Below are 18,931 nucleotides of genomic sequence, written 5' to 3' on the forward strand. Positions count from 1 at the left end.
GCACCATTTGTTGAAGAGGCTGTCTTTTCTCCATTGCATATTTTCACCACCTTTGTCTAGTATGAGAAAATTGTATTTATTTGGGTTTGTGTCCATGTCCTCTATTCTGTACCATTGATCTGCCTTTCTATTTTGGTACCAATACCATGCCATTTTTGTTACTATTGCTTTGTAGTAAAGTTGAAGATCTGGTATTGCAATACCCCCTGTTTCACTCTTCCTGCTAAGGATTGCTTTAGCTATTCTTTGTTTCTTATTCTTCCAGATGAATTTCATAATTGCTTGCTCTATTTCTGTAAGGTATGTCATTGGGATTTTAATTGGAATTGCATTGAATTTGTATAGCACTTTAGGTAGTATGGCCATTTTGACAATATTAATTCTTCCTATCCAAGAACATGGAAGATCTTTCCATCTTCTAAGGTGTTCTTTAATTTCTTTCTTTAGTGTTCTGTAGTTCTCATTGTAGAGGTGTTTCACCTCTTGTGAGATTGAGTCCCAAGTATTTTATTTTTTTCGAGGCTATTGTGAATGGGGTAGATTTCCTAATTTCTCTTTCTGAAGATTCATCACTTACGTATAAAAATGCGTTGGAATTTTGAGCATTGATCTTGTAACCTGCTACTTTACTGAAATCACTTATGAGTTCTAAGAGTTTTCTAGTGGAATTTCCAGGTTCCTCTAAATATATAATCATGTCATCAGTGAACAGGGATAGTTTGAGTTCTTCTTTTCCAAATCATATCCCTTAAATTCTTTGGTTTGTCTAATTGCTCTGGCTAGAGTCTCAAGAACAATGTTGAATAGAAGTGGTGAAAGAGGGCATCCCTGCCTTGTTCCAGTTTTTAGGGGGAATGCTTTCAGTTTTTCACCATTTAGAATGATATTAGCCATGGGCTTAGCATAAATGGCCTTTACAATGTTAAGGAATGTTCCTTCTATCCCTATTTTTTCTAGTGTTTTGAGCATGAAGGGGTGCTGTATTTTATCAAATGCTTTTTCTGCATCTATGGAAATAATCATGTGATTCTTGACTTTAAGTCTGTTGATATGGTGAATAACATTGATTGATTTCCTGATGTTGAACCAAACTTGCATCCCTGGGATGAAACCCACTTGATGATGGTGCACTATCTTTTTAATATGTTTTTGTATGCAATTTGCTAAAATTTTGTTGAGAATTTTTGCGTCAATGTTCATTAAGGATATTGGTCTGAAATTTTCTTTCCTTGATGAGTCTCTGGTTTAGGTATCAGTGTGATATTGGCTTCATAGAATGAGTTTGGGAGGGTTCCCTCCTCTTCTATTTTATGGAATACTTTGAGAAGTATTGGAATGAGCTCTTCTTTAAGGTTTTGTAGAACTCGGCTGAGAACCCATCTGGTCCCGGACTTTTCTTTGTTGGTAGGCTTTTGATGACTTCTTCTATTTCAGTACTTGAAATTGGTCTATTTAAATTGTGTATGTCCTCCTCCTTCAGTGTAGGCAATTCATATGTCTCTAGAAACCTATTGATGTCTTCAAAATTTTCTATTTTGTTGGAGTATGGATTTTCAAAATAGCTTCTAACTATGTTTTGTATTTCAATCCTGTCTGTTGTGATATTTCCTTGTTCATTCCGAATTTTAGTGATTTGGGTTTTCTCTCGTGTTCTCTTCGTTAGTGTGGCTAAAGGTTTATCAATTTTGTTTATTTTTTCCAAAGAACCAACTATTTATTTTGTCAATTTTTTGAATTGTTTCTTTTGATTCAGTTTCATTGATTTGAGCTCTGAGTTTAACTATTTCCTGTCTTCTACTACTTTTGGTGCTGATCTGTTCTTCTTTTTCTAGGGCTTTGAGCTGTAGTGTTAGGTCGTTTATTTGTTGAGTTTTACTTCTTTTATTAAATGCGCTCCATGAAATAAATTTCCCTCTAAGTACTGCTTTCATACTGTCCCAGATGTTTTGATATGATGTTTCTTTGTTCTCATTTATCTCTATGAATTTTTTAATTTCCTTCCTAATATCTTCTGTTACCCATTCATCATATAATAGGATATTGTTTAATCTCCAGATGTTGGAAAGGTTTCTGTTTTGTACTCTTTCATTTATTTCTAACTTCAATCCATTATGATCTGATAGAATACAAGGTAGTGTCTCTATCTTCTTGTATTTGCTAACATTAGCTTTGTGGCATAATATATGGTCTATTTTAGAGAAGGATCCATGTGCTGCTCAGAAGAAAGTGAATTCGCTCTTGGTTGGATGGTATATTCTATAAATGTCTTTTAAGTCTAAATTATTGATTGTGTTATTGAGATCTATGGTTTCTTTGTTCAATTTTTGTCTGGAATATCTGTCCAGTGGTGAGAGAGGCGTGTTAACATCACCTAGTATTATTGTGTTATGGTCTGTTTGGTTTCTGAAATTGAGAAGCATTTGTTTGACATACATGGATGAGCCACTGTTTGGGGCATAGATGTTTATGATTGTTATATCTTGCTGATTTATGCTTCCCTTAAGCAGTATGAAATGTCCTTCTTTATCCCTTCTGACTAACTTTGGCTTGAAGTCCACATTATCTGAAATGAGGATGGATACTCCAGCTTTTTTGCTGAGTCCATGGGCATGGTATGTTTTTCTCCATCCTTTCACCTTTAGTCTATGGGTATCTTTTTCTATGAGGTGAGTCTCTTGTAGGCAACATATTGTTGGATCTTTCTTTTTAATCCAATCTGCCAGTCTGTGTCTTTTGATTGAAGAGTTCAGGCCATTAACATTCAGGGTTATTATTGAGATATGATTTGGTTTCCCGATCATTTGGTTCACTTTTTAAATTTTATTTATTTATTTATTTATTTGACACGACTTGGTTTCTCCTTTATTTGACAATTCCTTTAGGATAATTCCTCCCTTTGCTGATTTGCTTCTTTGTTTTTCATCTTTTCCTCATGGAATATTTTGCTGAGAATGTTCTGTAGTGATGGCTTTCTTTTTGTAAATTCTTTTAGCTTTTGTTTATCATGGAAGGATTTTATTTCATCGTCAAATTTGAAGGTAAGTTTTGCTGGGTATAAGATTCTTGGTTGGCATCCATTTTCTTTCAGGGCTTGAAAAATGTTGTTCCAGGCCCTTCTAGGTCTGTTGTTCCAGACCTTCTAGGTCTGGATTGAAAAATCTGCTGATATGCGTATTGGTTTCCCCCTGAATGTAATTTGGTTCTTTTCTCTCACAGCCTTTAAAATTCTGTCTTTATTTTGTATGTTAGGTATTTTCATTATAATGTGCCTTGGTGTGGGTCTGTTGTAATTTTGTGTATTTGGAGTCCTATAAGCCTCTTGAACTTGATTTTCCATTTCATTCTTCAGATTTGGGAAATTTTCTGATAGTATTTCATTGAATAGATTGTTCATTCCTTTGGTTTGTTTCTCTTAGCCTTCCTCAATCCCAATAATTCTTAAATTTGGCCATTTCATGATATCCCATAGTTCTTGTAGATTCTCTTCATGATTTCTTACCATCTTCTCTGTTTGTTCAACTTTGTTTTCAAGGTTAAATATTTTGTCTTCAATGTCTGAGGTTCTGTCTTCCAGGTGTTCTATCCTACTGGATTTGCTTTCTATGGAGTTCTTAATTTGGTTTATTGTTTTTTCATGTGAAGGATTTCTATTTGGTTTTTTTTCAATATCTCTAACTCTTTATTGAAATGATCTTTTGCTTCCTGTATTTGCTCTTCTAACTGTCGATTGGTGCGATCATTCAATGCCTGCATTTGCTCTTGCATTTCATCATTCAGTGCGTGCATTTGCTCTTTCATATCATCGTTTGCTTCCCTGATCATTTTAATTATGTACATTCTGAACTCCTTTTCTGCCATTTCTTCTGTCATGCTGTCATTGGGTTTTATTGATGTAACATCTAGATTTGTTTGCGGCATTTTCTTTCCTTGTTTTCTCATATTGTTCAGGTATCATTGGACCGCTGAGATATTGCAGATTTCCTCTATTGACTTACAATGTCCTTGAAGATTTCTATATATCCCCCCTTAGCCTTCAGTAGGCTGAAGTCTTGGAGGAAGTTGATAATGCGGTGCTCCACAAGGAATCTGCCTCTCTAGGAGTGGTGGCCTTCAGGTGCGGTATATTCCCTGCTCGTAGGAAGAGGTGCCTCTACTTGTTGATCAATGGTCATCCAAAGGGGAACTAGGCTGCGGGCTGAGGCAAGGCCTGTTTGGGCCTGTGTCTCTGGTTTTACCATCCTTTTGGGGAAACCTCACCCCGCAGGGAAGACTCATGCATTTGGGAGGTCTTGCTGGTCAGTTCCCCTCCTAGAGGTTCCCCTCAGTTTACAGCACTGCCTGGGCTAGGCTGCCTTCCTCTGCAACGTTCCCAAGGGCCTGGCCCTACCTCCTGGGCCTGGGAGCCTCACCCTTCGCAGACGAGTCTCCTTAGTCTGCCCCTCCTCAGAGAATCTGCCTGCGGTCCTGGAACCTTCACTCCGCCCCTAAGCGCGTCTCTGTGCGGCTCTTCCACCAAGAAGCCTCCTAGGTCCTGGGACCCTGCTCTGCACTTAATTGCCTGGCTATGTGGCCCCTCCTGTGATCAGCCACCTGGAGCCCTGTACAATCACTCTGAGTCCCAGCGACCCGCCACACACCTGTTCCTCCAGACAGCTTCCCGGTGTTCTGGTGAGGTCACTAGGAGTCCAAGCAACTCACTGCGTGCCTCCTCCTCCCGCCAACCACCCGCAGCCCTGGGCAGTCACTCTGAGTCCAAGTGACCTGCCCCGTTCCTCCTCCTCCTCCAGGTAACCCCCCGGGTGTTCAGGAGTGGTCGCTCTGAGTCGCTCTGAATCTACGTGTCCTGCTGCACGCCTCCTCCGGGCAACCGCCTGGTGCTCTGTTGCGGCCACTCGAGACCAAGCGACCCACCGCGCTTCTCCTCCAGTCAGCCCCCCGGTGTTCAGGAGAGGTCGCTCTGAGTCCAAACAGCTTGCCGCGCCCCTCCTCCTCTGGCAACCGCCTGTAGCTCTGGTATAGTCACTCTGAATCCAAGCGGCCACACTCCTCCTCCTCCTCCTCCTCCGGGCAGGTCCCCGGTGTTCAGGGGTGGTCACTCTGAGTCCAAACAGCTCTCCTTGCCACTCCTCATGTGGGCAGCCGCCGGAGTCCCAGCACTGTGCTGAGCGGCCTCCTCTACAATGCTCCCAGTTGTCCAAGTTCACTGCCCCAGCGGGGGGCTGTCCACATTCTTAAATAGAAATGTCCCATGGGCAAATGAAAATAACCTCCATGTCCTTCAACAGATAAATGATTAAAGAAAATGAGATGTATACATGATGGTATATTACTCGGCTACAAAAGAGCAAGACATTTGCCAGTAAATGAATGGATATGGAGATTAACATGCTAAGTAAAATAAGCCAGTCCTAAGGAACCAGAAATCAAATGTTCTTTCTGATACGTGGATGCTAACACACAAAAGTGGGGCAGGGGAGAATAGAAGTTCAGTGGATTAGACAAAGTAGAATGAAGGGAAGGGAAAAGGAATAGAAATAGGAAAGACAGAGGAATCAACTGGACATAAATTTCCCATGTTCACCATCAGTGACACTCCATGTCATGTACAACCACAAGAAAGGGATCCGAATTAGAATAAGGTATACTCCATGTATGTATACTATGTCAAAATATACTCTACTGTCACATATACCTAAAAAGAACAAATTTTAAAAATAAAATATAAATATAGAATTAAAGCTTAAAAAAGGAGAGCTGAGAGCTCTGGAGAAAGATATGGCATTCAGATAAAGTAGTGAGGTCAGGAGACTATATGAAAGGAATGGATTTGAATATCATCACTTAGAGGGGACAACTAAGGAAATGAGTGGACCAAGGCAAGAAACCATGCATGCCATGGGGGTGCTACACTTTTAAAAAAGGATGGTTGCTAACCTTCATTTGGAAGTGGGAAAAAATTAAAAGAATCTTCAGTCTCTGATCTTGCACAGCCTTAACAACTGACCCATTGGGTGGCATGGAAAGTTGATGATAGATTTTAGTCTTCAAATAAATTATAATGTTTTCTCTACTTCCTTTGAATTTTCATGGGGTATAATAAAACACAGGAGAAGCTTCTGCAAAGTCAAAATAAAAGAAGAAGGGCAACCTAAAAAACTAAAATTTTCCTATAGCCTCTAACTTTTCAACCCATTCTGGGTCAATAAATTCTAGAGACTGTGGATTAGTTAATTATAGGTGAGCACAAAATTGTTTACTAACAGGATTGTACAAGGAGTTAGAAAACTGTTGATAGGACAGGAAATAAAAGGCAATGTAAACATGAAAATAAATAAGGTGTATAGGAAAGTTAGGAGAGAGAATGATGACAATTTGTGTAGGAATATTATGTAGGAGACTCTAGGTGTTTGCTGGGAGATTGAGATACTGGGCAGTTATTGAGTATCAATCTGAGATTATGGAGTACTATTTTAAAATGATATCATAGTCAAAACAGATTTGAGAAAAAATTGAAAGGCCTAGGAATAATTTAATCATGTAAGAACTGGAGAGCACATAAAATGTAGCTTTCACATAGGCTTCTCCAGCAAAACCTGGGAAAGACAAAGAGGAGGGCAAAGCCAGGTCCCCAAGACCACTTTCCCTAGTTCATTACTCAGCCAAATCTTTCTGTTGCCTGTTGAACAATTATATAGTATGCTACTTCAACCGAAGTTCCCATCGTGAGGGAAAAGTGTGGGCAAATATTCCAATATTAATGTCACTAATAGTAATGTGAAAATCATGTTAAAAGCCCTTCTCACACAAGGGAATTGTCTTCCTACAAAGGTCTCTTCCTAGGGATCCTGCTGTATGTCTGTTTCTCAGGCTGTAGAGGAAGAGGTTCAACATGGGAGCCATGACTGTGTACTTCAGAGACACAACAGTATCTTTCACAGTTGAATTATTAGCTGATGGACATAAGTACCGACCAGTGACTGTCCCATAGAATAGCACCACCAAGAGAGGTGAGAACCACAGGTGGAGAAGATCTTACAGATACCTCAAGCAGAAGGGACCTTGAGAATGGAGGATACAATCCTTGTATAGGACACAAGAATGAGTAAGAATGGGATGACAACAGTCCTCCTATAATAAATATCACCCACACATTAACGTGAGCGTCAGAGCAGGCAAGCTACAAGGGCAGATAGTTCACAGAAAAAGTGTGGGATCATATTGTCTGCCCAGAAGGACTATCTGGGAATTAGCAGAGTGTGCAACAAGGAACAGAACGTGGTCAGCACCCAGGACAGCGCCACCAGGGAGAGACAGAGGTTGGGACTTATGATGGTGGAGGAGTGCAGAGGAAAGCAGATGGCCCATACCGGTCATAGGCCCTAGCCATGAGGTTAAGTTCCCAAGGCCTCCAAAAAATAGAAAGAAGTAAATTTGGGTCAGGCAACCTGCATAGGGGATGGATAGAAATTGATTCTGCATGTTCTGTAGCAATTTGGGCATTGTGAAAGAGGAGAACCAGAGGTTAGAGATAGACAAAGATGTTGAGAAACAAATACATGGGTGTGTGGAGATGGGAATGTAGATGAACAAGGACGATGATGAAGAGTCCCCTCATCATGTGGCAAGATACATGGTCAGGAATAAGGCATAAAACAGGTTTTAGTGTTCTGACTGGATGGTCAGGCCCAGGAGAAAGAATTATGAGATGAAAGTTTGGATTTTTCCCATTATTATCTATCTCCAATGACAAGAGAAGAAGAATGAATATAGTACAATAATATTTAGGGAGACATGGAAAAAGAGAGATAGATGTCTTAAGACAATTTTATTACAATATGTTGTTTTAATAGTTCTATTTTATAATTAGATATTGTTGCTAGTCTTTTCCTATGCCTAATTTACTATTGGTTTATGTTGACTAACCCCCTCCCCACAAGGGTCTATATGTAAAGGCCTAGACTCAGGATTGCAGTATTCAGAGTTGCTGTAGTTTAGTGGCAGGACCTTGTGGAAGTCCTCGGGTCATCGTGGATGACTTTGAAAAGGATTGTGGAACTCTCCATTCCAGTTGGAGATGCACTCCTTCCTCTCCATTTGCTCTGCCATCCCTATCCTGCAGCATGAGGGGATGATACAAGTGCTGGCCTGGCCATGGCAGCCATTTGGCATCTGAACCCCTCACTGTTAGCTTAAATGAACTGTTTATAAGTTGACTGTACTAGATATTTCATTGTACTGGTAGAAAGTTAGTATAATGGTTTCTTTAATAAATGGTGATGGAAAAATTGGACTTCCATATTCAAATTTTTAAATTTTAATCCACAATTCCATTCTGTACAAAAGTTCAGAAAAAATGGATCCTCAATCTTAATGTTTGTATGAGTGCTGAGAAGATTACCTGTGACATCCTACTCTGTGGAGGCTGAGATGTCCCAAAACAAAAGCCAAGGTGCAGATGGAGCAGATATGCAGTGCTTTCAAGTTGTAGCCACTAAAGTCGGTTGTGATCATTGCAACATGGATTGAAATAAGAGGCTGAGAAAACTAGAATAGTACACCAGAAGTGTGTAGTTCTTAAGGGACATGCTCTTCTGCCAAAGGACATAAAAATCCTTTAGACTATTATTTGATCACTTTCTGATTCATGTGCAAGCTAATGTGCAAACAGCAGAGTTGCTCCTGTGCATGGGGTAGTTGATATTGATCAGCAAGGGGAAACTTTGTTACTCTGCACAACTGGAATAGAGAAGGTGACATCTGAAATCCTGGGAACAGTTTGGGTGCTACTTCGTATTTTCAAGTCCATTAACAAACATTAATGAAAACTACAAAACCCAATAGAGGCAACACCAATAAGAATGCAGGTACCAAGGAAGCAAATTTGCAATGTGCCATTATGTGAAGATCCTCCAGCTCATGATGGCCAATGAGGAGTGGATATTGAGAAAGTGAATTATATGTGCCAAATTTGGCTTCCCAATCAAATGCCAAGAAAGAAATATCTTGGCTTTAGGAAGTGGCATGACATAGATGGAGGAAGGGATAAAGATTGTGCTGGATGCTCTTAAGGAGTTCCATAGAAAATGAGCCAAATGTAGTGCAAAGTCAATTTTTCAACCCTATGTGAGGAAGGATTTATTGGACTTGGTCTCAGAAGTTTATTTTTTCTTATTTTTATGATTTCTTCATATCTGCATGTGTTTTAATCGTAGGAGTCTGATGCTTGTTAAACACATTTCTTTCTCTCTTAGGAACTGTGGACAGCAAGATGGGGAGTAATAACAGGTTCTTCCATCCTTGCAATGTTCCTGAAACAAGAGTTACATGGTGGCATTCTACTGAAATTCACTGGTGGTTACCTGTGTTCCAAAGGATAAAGCCTAAATTCTTAAACTCCTAAGACATTTGGGACATTCACAGTGTCATCCCTGATTATCTTGCTGTCTCTGAAGCCATCCTCCTTCATCCTTCCTCCTGAAATGTAGGCTGCAGCCACACAGGACTCCTGCTTCTTCCCTACACAGGGAATAAGAAAGCATCTGTCCTGAACAGCTCATCATCTTCACCTTCCCACAAAGGATGGGGGAACAGGTATGAACAGAGGTTGTCATAAGTCACCATTGCAGGACTCTGGGATAATTAGTCTCTGATGAATTCCTCCAGCATCAGTACTCCTCTGGGATGCAGAGCTCCTTGGGCTCTTTTGAGTTGAAGGGGAAGAATGAGAAGGTATGGTGCAGTTAGGTGAAGACTACAGAGGCCGTTACTTCCTGGACCTCTAATGAATAAACAGGATACAGGATCAGTGTCCTGGAGTCATAATTAACCACCCTGGGTGAGTTAGTTGGGGAGTGAATGAGTTCTTGTCATTTGAATGTGATTGTCTTGAATTCCCAGGTTGTACAATGTTCTGCAGAATAATTCAGGCTTGTTAAGTTTCCTCTTTTCCATCTTTTTTCCTTCCAAGATTTTCTCACATGGCTTAACTAATTCAATATTTTCCTGCTTTATTAATAATAATGTTCATTACTATAACATTGTGCAGTGTGCTTGCAATGATTGTATCATTTGCACATAAAAATATTCTTATGAATAAGGGTTCAGTGCTACAATGATTCAAGAAAATTCTTTAGTTTACATTCATCTATGGAGTTTTAAAAAGCTTTACATAGTCCTCCTGTCACAGATTATGATTAAATTTATCTGAAGGGGCTCACTAACCTGTATTTTTAATGACAATGTGTGTGTTTGCTACTCAAGTGCAATTCAGTGACAACAATACTGACATCACCTTGGTGTTCATTTAAAATTCTGAAGTTGAGCTACAGAACAAGATTAGGTGTTCAACAGAATCTCCAGGTGAATTGCATGTTTATTAAATTTTAGAAACAATACTTCCCTAGGTGATTCTTATGTACAAATCAGTTTGAGAACTATAGATTTAACAGCTAGGTCTTCAGTGACAACATCAGCAGGTGATGTCTGGGCTTTGTGGTCCCTGTATGTAGTGGTTATACATGAGATCATTCCACTCACTCACCAGGAATTCAAAATTGTGACACCAGGTGCATGATCTACATGTTTCTTTCTACTGTAATACTAACACCTAGTATTCAAGGGCACATATTGTTAATGTGGCAGTGTTGGACACCATCAGCAGGGTGAAGTTACCAGCAGTTGTACTCATTCATTTCATCTTAGCAAAATGAGCTTCCCACATCTGTTAAGGCTCCTTCTCTGCTTTCTTTTAACAGCTTTTTGACATACTGGGGGTTATTAGAGCCAACTAGAATTATGATCTGTATGTGTATGATTGTGTGTGCAAATTTATTTAAGAGCCTAGTTCATATGATGTTGAATATTTCTAAGTTCACAATCTGCAGTGAAAGACAGCAGACTGTAGACCAGGAAAGAATGGATTAACCTTTTGAATACAGAGCATTCTTCTTCAGGGGAGGAGTGTTCTTTGGGGACTAAGTTTTTTTTTTTTTTTCAGGAACCTGGTATTTGTTATCAAAGTCATATTCTATGTCAACAAGATGCCACAACTACAAAAAAAAAAGTGTGCACATTGCAATCTCAATTCAGTCAAATGGAACCCCAGTCATTAAAAAAGTAATTCACATTACCCCAAAAGCAATTGAATTTTTTAAAGATCTTTATATATGCAGCCAACAAATTAGAATGATTAACGAGAAAAATAGAAATCCAGAGGTCTAGTTTTGATGTTTTAAAAAGGCAACTGCTTAAGCATTTCTATGGATTTGAACATCAGTCTCTCGACCACTGAACTTCATGCTATTCATCATCCAGCAGGCTCTTTAAGCAACCTCTGGCAACTCCAACTTAACCACACTACACCCCTTGGACATCCTGTTTTCCATTTGATATTGTCATAGAGCATGGGGCCACATTGGTTGAATTTGTCTATTTTTTCTTTTTTTTTTTTTTTGTTCTTTTTTTTTTTTTTTTTGGAGTGCTGGGGATAGACAGGATCTTATGCTTGAGAGGCAAGCACTCTACCAACTGATCTATATTCCTAGCCCTTGAATTTGTCCTTCAGCATTTTCCATGTAAAATCAAATGGGAGATTTCTCACAAGTATCTGATAGGCCTTTCTGGCCACCCCAGGAGCATGGCCTCCAGCTCTGCCAAAGGAACCTGTGAAATTTCCTCCAAAGTTGCCATGTTCCATCTTAATGGTGTTGTCAAAGCTGACACCACTGCCATCCCCCATGAGCAGATCCATGCACTCAATGCCAGTGCTTAGGGCTGGGCCCATTGTTAGACCCATGTGCCCCAGGATATTACTGCCCATTCTCTCCAGGCTCATGTGCTCAAGACTCTTGGCTCCCATGCACTCCAGACCGGCCCCCATACCAACGGGCATCATGCACTCCATGCTCAGGCCCATGTGCTCAGTTGTTTGGCCCATATGGTCAGTGGGCACAGCCATGCACTGCAGGCCAAAAGCCATGTTGGCACCTGCCCCTCTGCTCAACACCAGAGCCAGCACACTCTGTGATCTGTCCCATTGCTCAATGCTAGGGGCCAAGTGGTCAAGGCTCACTGGGCGCATACACTTGATGCTGGAACCCATTCACTCTATGGAGCCCATGCACTCGATCTCAGAGCCCACTCAATCCATGCCATGGCCCAGGCCTATGCCCATGGGCTACATGCCAGCACCCTCAATGCAGTCAGTGTCCCTCTCCATCCCAGGGATGCTGCCTCCACCTCTCCCTCCTCCCTGCTTTGCAGTGATTCCCTCCTGTCTTCAGTGCACTATTTAGGATTTCACTTACCAGGCCCGTGTTCATCCCAGATCCAAATAGCCACGTTTCCCATACAACCACCAAAGGGCCCTCCATGCCTGCAGGCCCTGTTTCCCATTCCACGGTTTTTGTTCAGGTGATTGGCATGAATAGGCTGCCCTCCTGCTAGTACCCATGCTAGTACCACCATGTCCATGGGGAAGTTGCTGTGGGTGTTCAGGAGGGAATATGTCTCCCTTTGGTAAGGCCCTTTCATCCATTTTGATGTGCATTGGTCTATCAAATAGTGATTGGCCTTTAAACATAGATACACCTTGCACAGGGATGAACTCTTGATCAGGAGAATAAAGTCTGTCTTTCCTCTGAGGTTTTTGAACTGGTGATACAAGGCTCATCACAAATAGAGGGTAATCTGCTTTTGTTAAAGTCTACTGATTTAAATGTTAATCACATTACAAAATATCTTCATGGCAATGTAAAAGTCAATAAAAACTTGGCCTCAGGACCTAGCAAAATTGACACATAAAATTAGCTCTCACATATGATATAGATATCTGAGGAGGGACTCAAGGGAGAGCTTTAAAAACTGTTTCTGTCCTCTTTTACAATAATTTACATAATGTTCTCATTTATTTTAATCATATTGATTTGATGGCATCCTGTGTATTAAAGATTAAGAATGTTTCATTGACATCAGTATTGCTGAAAAGGGCAGGCATCTGATGTACCCTAATATTTTCCATGAATAAAAAGGCTACATCTGAGAAGTTGGTAATGCAGTGACAAAATGTGCTGTGGTAATGTCTAGAGTTTGTATTCTGGGAGGACAAAAGTAGCAGTTATTCTACTTAAGGGGAATTGACTTCCTTAAAGTCGAAGGGATATGTCTCATCATGAAGGATGAGCCAACAAAATATTGATGAAACATTGGCCACATCAGGTACCATTTACCAGGTCCTGCCCTGCTGTAGATGTGATGTTGATATGACCTTTCCTGCTTGAAGTCCACAGCCTATTGAGGAGTCAGCTATCAATCTCTAGTCAGGACATGAGTGGTAGTACATGAGAATAGATACTGTGGAAACTTCTGAGGACTCACCTAGTATGTGGACACAGGAAGTTTTAGCTTAGCAAGTGTCATATAATATGCCTGAAAGTAAGTGTAGGTAAGCTAGGTGAAGAGGGAGCAGATGGACAAAGTGATAGGAGGAACAGCGAGTATGCAATTCTATTAAGTTCAGCATTGTTGCAGAGTGGATTACAAGAGTCACTGTGAAGACTTTGAGAAAGTGGAGGTAGATGCAGGTCAGATAATAAAGCAACATTTGTGCTCTCAAAAGGAATGTTATCTTAAGAGCAATGCCAGTCCTCTGAGGCACTAATCAGGAGAGGGTTGATCAGATTTCTACTTAGAATGCTACTGCATATATGAAGCATATTGAAGGTAAAGGGTATTGAGGCATATAAACAGGGACATGACTTGAGAGATTGATTCAATAGTTCAGGTGAGATAAGATGCCATCTTGGACTAGAAATGTGGTCTTGTGATAAGGAGTGAATGAAGTAGCAAGAGAACAAAGTGTAGAATATACATGACGTGGTACATTGGAGTTGATGGCAAGAGAAAAGAATGAATGAAAAAATTCACAGACTTTAGTATGATGCTGCATTCCTTTTTTGAAAAATTTAAATTTCTGTCTGAAGCTCTTAAACCACTAATTTATCATGTGTTCTTTTTGAAAACTGAAACTCAGCTTTAAATGATAGTCTCTTCTCCTAGATCAGTGCTAAGATTCAAACAACTCGGGTCAACACTCACTCTTATAAATTGAACTTTTCATTCCTAAATAGAAATCTCTTTTTGAGCAAGGTTCTCTTCACCTTTTTTACTTTTCTTTTATTCTCATGTCTGCATTTCCCTTCCTTTTTACTTGATCTGTATTTAAATGCACATTATATTAGCTTTCTTATAGCCATTTAGTTTATATTTGCTGGAAACTGAGTCATCTTGGGGCCCTAAGTGTTGTTTCCTCAAGCATGGTCAAGGAGGCCAGAGTCTGCTTTTAACCTCACTCTTAAAGATCACCTTTCCCTCTTTGGTTTTTCCAAGTTATCAATAAACTTTACATCCATGATCTTATTTAACTCCTGTGATGATTGCATGAAGGAAAGGGAATCTTATTATGATGTCAAAGATTGAAGAATATGGAATTTGAACATGCCAGTGCTCCACTATGTATCAACACTGAACACATTTAAGACTGCTGACCTCAAAAATAGAATTTGTAGCCTTACATTTTTCAATGTGAGCTGCATGTGTCATTGTCTAGGTTTCCATTCTTGGTCATTAACTTCCTTGTCCCCTGCAAGTGATGACAACCAAATTTGTCATTTTGACTTCTCTTAAATGGCACTGACCACATCTCTGTAGCATGTTCTAGTTTTTATCCTCATTTTTAGTGGACATCTTCACTTGTTTTCTGACACAAAGTTGAACCCTCTATTAACTACCCACATATGCTCTTGTCCTAAATTCCATCTCAGTGTCCTCTGGGTGAGCATCTATCATTCAGCATGCTCAGTGTCTTTTGGTTCCTATGGGTGAGCACACTTCACCCATCAGTGCTGGGTCCCCTGGGTGTGTGGCCCTTTTCCAAGCAGTGCTTAGACTTCTCTGTGTGCTGTGGCCTCCCCCCAGTCTTTATTCTTTGCGGTTGATCCTTGGTGGTCTACTGGTGAGCACCACCCTCCCTCTAGTGTTACTTCTTCATGAGACTATGGTGGGTGTTTTTCCTCCAGTTCCCTGTGTGCCCTAGATCTTTGTCATTCAGTTAGTATTTCCTTTCTCACCTGTCCCTTGTAGAACTTCTTGTGTGGTTTATTTTGGGCTCTTAAGATGTTAGAGGTTTGAATTTCTTGGCTGCCTCTCATGTGTGAGTACTCTAAACCTGTGGTGGGCCTTCATCTCCCCAGCTTATGATCATTCATGGAGATATTTGTCCTGGCTGGGTTGTTATTTATGTTCATGCAGTGAGTAGATCTGTGGCTGCTGACAACTTCCTGCACGGTTTCTTTCTGTACTGAGCCAGAGCTGGCTGTCCTGAGGTTAGAAGCCCTGAGGCAGGGTTTTCCTGAACCCACCTCTGAGCCTCTTTCTGCAAAGGCTGCATCCTTCCTAGGGCCCTTCCTTGGGAAGACTGATATCAGGTGCTCTGTCCTCCTCCCAGGCACTCTTCTTGTCGTTCCTCAGCTCTCATTCACTCTGATGATAGCCAATGTCTTCCTCTTCTGTCACCTGGACTCTTTCCCAGGTTGGGAATTGAGTGTGGCTTCTTCCCCATTTTTAGTCCCAGCATTTTGGGGTCATACTCATCATGTTCTGCTCTGTACCCAGTGGGAGGAGCATCATTGAGGAGAGGAATAAAAGCTCCAGGCATAGCTTGTGTGAGGGAAAAGGATCTGAGTGGGATGGGCCAGCCAGTGGTGCACCATACCCTGTAGCCCTCTGGGATTTCAGAGGCCCTCAGTGTCCCTGGCCCTGCAACCTACATGGGGTGCCAGCAGAAGTCAATCAGCAGACTTTCTGAAGAGTGCTTGTGTACTCATTATCTTCATGGGTACAGAGGATGTGTGACACGTGCTTTAAAATGGTCTTCAAATGCACCTCTGTCGTTTGTGGATTCCACACATCAAGTGCCTCTGCATGCTTCAATTTCGGCAGGACTCTTGTATCTGTAGCCAGCTGACAGTTGCCATAGAGCCACCATGGACAAGATCAGGCTCTTAGTAAATGTTTCACTGCTATCTGACTCAACAGAGAATTTGCTGACAGTGTTCACTGACTGATAGTTGGTATAGTTTTGACAAGAAAGTTGGATGATAATTTCATTTATAAATAACACAAAAACAAAGCAAGCAGAACATTCATGTGTAGTGTACCACTTTGTCAGGACAAGTGAGTGTTCTTGGTGGAATGGATGCTAGTGTTGAGTACTGGAAGCTTAGTTTTGTAGCTATTCACAGTGGAATAGCTACATATATAAACATTCTTGCATTATTAACCTTTCTTCATTCCTTCATTATGTTGAGACAATGCACAAAACAACAAACCAGTCCACCACTGGGGAGGTTGCTCATTTCCATTTTGTGGATGCTTCATACAACTGGAGCTGTGCATGGCCAGGAATGGATCTGGAGTAGAACACTGTGTTTGCATCTGAACGTGACTCAGGTGTGTCCTGAGCCTGGGTGATAGCAAGACTTGATGGAGAGATCTGCAGAACAGGGCACAGGAGCCTCATTTTCTGGCTCCTAGCAACTCAGGAAAGGCTAACAGGTTGAAGAGCAAGCCATACTCATGGCCACACATGGCTTAAACACACACATTCCAATGCACATGTACACGTGCATGTGCAGAAGATCAGGGAGGATTTGGGGCCCACAGGGTCATCTGTCCTGTAGCCCAACTGTCGAGGGTCATCCCACATAGCTGCCTCCCTTGCTCCCCTCCAGTGTCCAGGCCTGCTCTCCTCCCCAGACTCCTGCTGGCCCTCTGTTCTCTCCACATTACACTTCTAGAGCCTCCCTCACTGCATTCCTCTTGAGTAAACCAAACCTGTTGTGTGAGCTGGGCTTGGGCTTGCACAGCTCTTTAGAACCTGAAGTCAGAACAATCAGTGGGACTTTCAGGAGAAAAATACACTGAAAGCTAAGATGTTGGGTAAACCTGTCCACCTTTGTGATGCCTTAGGACTGGACACTTGGAAACACAAATAAAAGTCAAATGGGGAGGTCAGACCTCAGCCTCCTGATAGCAGACCTTTCTTAAAATGAAAATATCAAGTGCCAATGAGAATGAGTTGAAGTGGACATTTCCAAATATACTACACACCCAACAAGCCAGGAGGAAGTATTTTGAAAGCAAAACCCAGCTCTCATTCCTTGGCTCAGTGATGCAGACAGAGCAATCAGGAGAAACTCTGCTCACTTAACCACTTTTAGAAATTGTAAAGCACTTCAAAGGATCAGGAGGAGGGTGTTTATCCAGTAAGGCAGAGTATGCCCAAGAAATGTGTGGTTCATTATAATATGGAAATTTTTTTTCAAGAGAAGAAACACCTGTGTGATTAATAGTGAAGGTGAAAGAGAGAGAAGCTGGACAAAGTGTGCAGGCCTGTGGTACAGCTGCAAAGAAGGCCACAGGGAGCAGGAACAGACCTGGATTCAGGCTGAGGCACCCCCACCTCTGTACACTTTAGTTCTGAAGTTTTGACCATGGTGTTGTGTGCATTTATCCACGGGTATGTGTTCGTGGAATGCTCTGTGTGCATTCATTAGCTGGGTCTTCAGGGAATGTCTCTTTGTCTCCTAAATGCTAGATTGTAGTCCTTCCCACAGGGGGCTTCCCACTGGCCGCTTGCCCTGTGTCTGGAGAGCCCTGCACTGCTGCCTGCCACTCCCTGCACCACTCTCCCAGCAGCCCTGTAGCATTCTTTTTTTTTTTTTTTTGTAAAAAAAATGGGATACATGTTGTTTCTGTTTCTACATGGAGTAATAGCATACCATTTGCATATTCATAAATTTACAGAGTAATGATGTTTGATTCATTCCGTTATTTTTTTCCTTCCCCTCCACCCCTCCCACCTCTCTTTTCCCTCTATACAGTCCCTCCTTCCTCCATTCTTGCTCCCCTACCACCCTCCATTATGTGTCATCATCCACTTATCAGTGAGACCATTCCTCTTTTGGAATTTTGAGATTTGCTTATCTCACTTAGCATGATATTCTCCAATTTCATCCATTTGCCTGCAAATGCCATAATTTTATCATTCTTTATGGCTGAGTAATATTCCATTGTATATATCACAGTTTCTTTATCCATTCATCAATTGAAGGGCATCTAGGTTGGTTCCACAGTCTAGCTATTGTGAATTGAGCAGCTATGAACATTGATGTGGCTGTATCTCTGTAGTATGCTGATTTTAAGTCCTTTGGGTATAGGCCGAGGAGTGGGATAGCTGGGTCAAATGGTAGGTCTATTCCAAGTTTTCTAAGGAATCTCCACACTGCTTTCCAGAGTGGCTGCACTAATTTGCAGCCCCACCAGCAATGTATGAGTGTACCTTTCTCCCCACATCCTCTCCAACACTCGTTGTTGCTTGTATTCTTGATACTCTCCATTCTAATTGGGGTGAGATGGAATCTTAGTGTAGTTTTGATTTGCATTTCTCTTATTACTAAAGATGTTGAACATTTTTTCACGTTTGTTGATTGCTTGTAGATCTTCTTTTGTGAAGTGTCTGTTCATTTCCTTAGCCCATTTGTTGATTGGGTTGTTTGTATTCCTGGTGTAGAGTTTTTTGAGTTCTTTATATATTCTGGAAATTAGTGCTCTATCTGAAGTATGATTGGCAAAGATATTCTCCCACTCTGTGGGCTCTCTCTTCACCTTGCTGATAGTTTCCTTTGCTGAGAGAAAGCTATTTAGTTTGAATCTATCCCAGTTATTGATTCTTGCTTTTATTTCTTGTGCTATGGGAGTTCTGTTAAGGAAGTCTGATCCTATGCTAACAAGGTGAAGATTTGGACCTACTTTTTCTTCTGTAAGATGCAGGGTCTCTGGTCTGATTTCAAGGTCCTTGATCCATTGTGAGTTG

General features: G+C 41.1%; 2 pseudogenes across 2 annotated transcripts in view; one reads left to right on the forward strand and one right to left on the reverse strand.

Moving 5' to 3' along the window:
* The window catches only part of LOC306657986 (ATP synthase F(0) complex subunit B1, mitochondrial-like), a 232,234-nt pseudogene that overhangs the window by 143,724 nt on the left and 69,579 nt on the right, over positions 1 to 18,931 (forward strand). The gene's annotated exons all lie outside the window — the stretch shown is intronic.
* LOC306657998 (olfactory receptor 1E2-like) lies at positions 6,787 to 7,615 on the reverse strand (annotated as a pseudogene). The gene has a single exon. The product of its transcript is annotated as an olfactory receptor 1E2-like (transcript).

The sequence above is a fragment of the Sciurus vulgaris genome, assembly GCF_902686455.1.
Source record: "Sciurus vulgaris genome assembly, chromosome: 3".
NCBI lineage: Eukaryota > Metazoa > Chordata > Mammalia > Rodentia > Sciuridae > Sciurus > Sciurus vulgaris.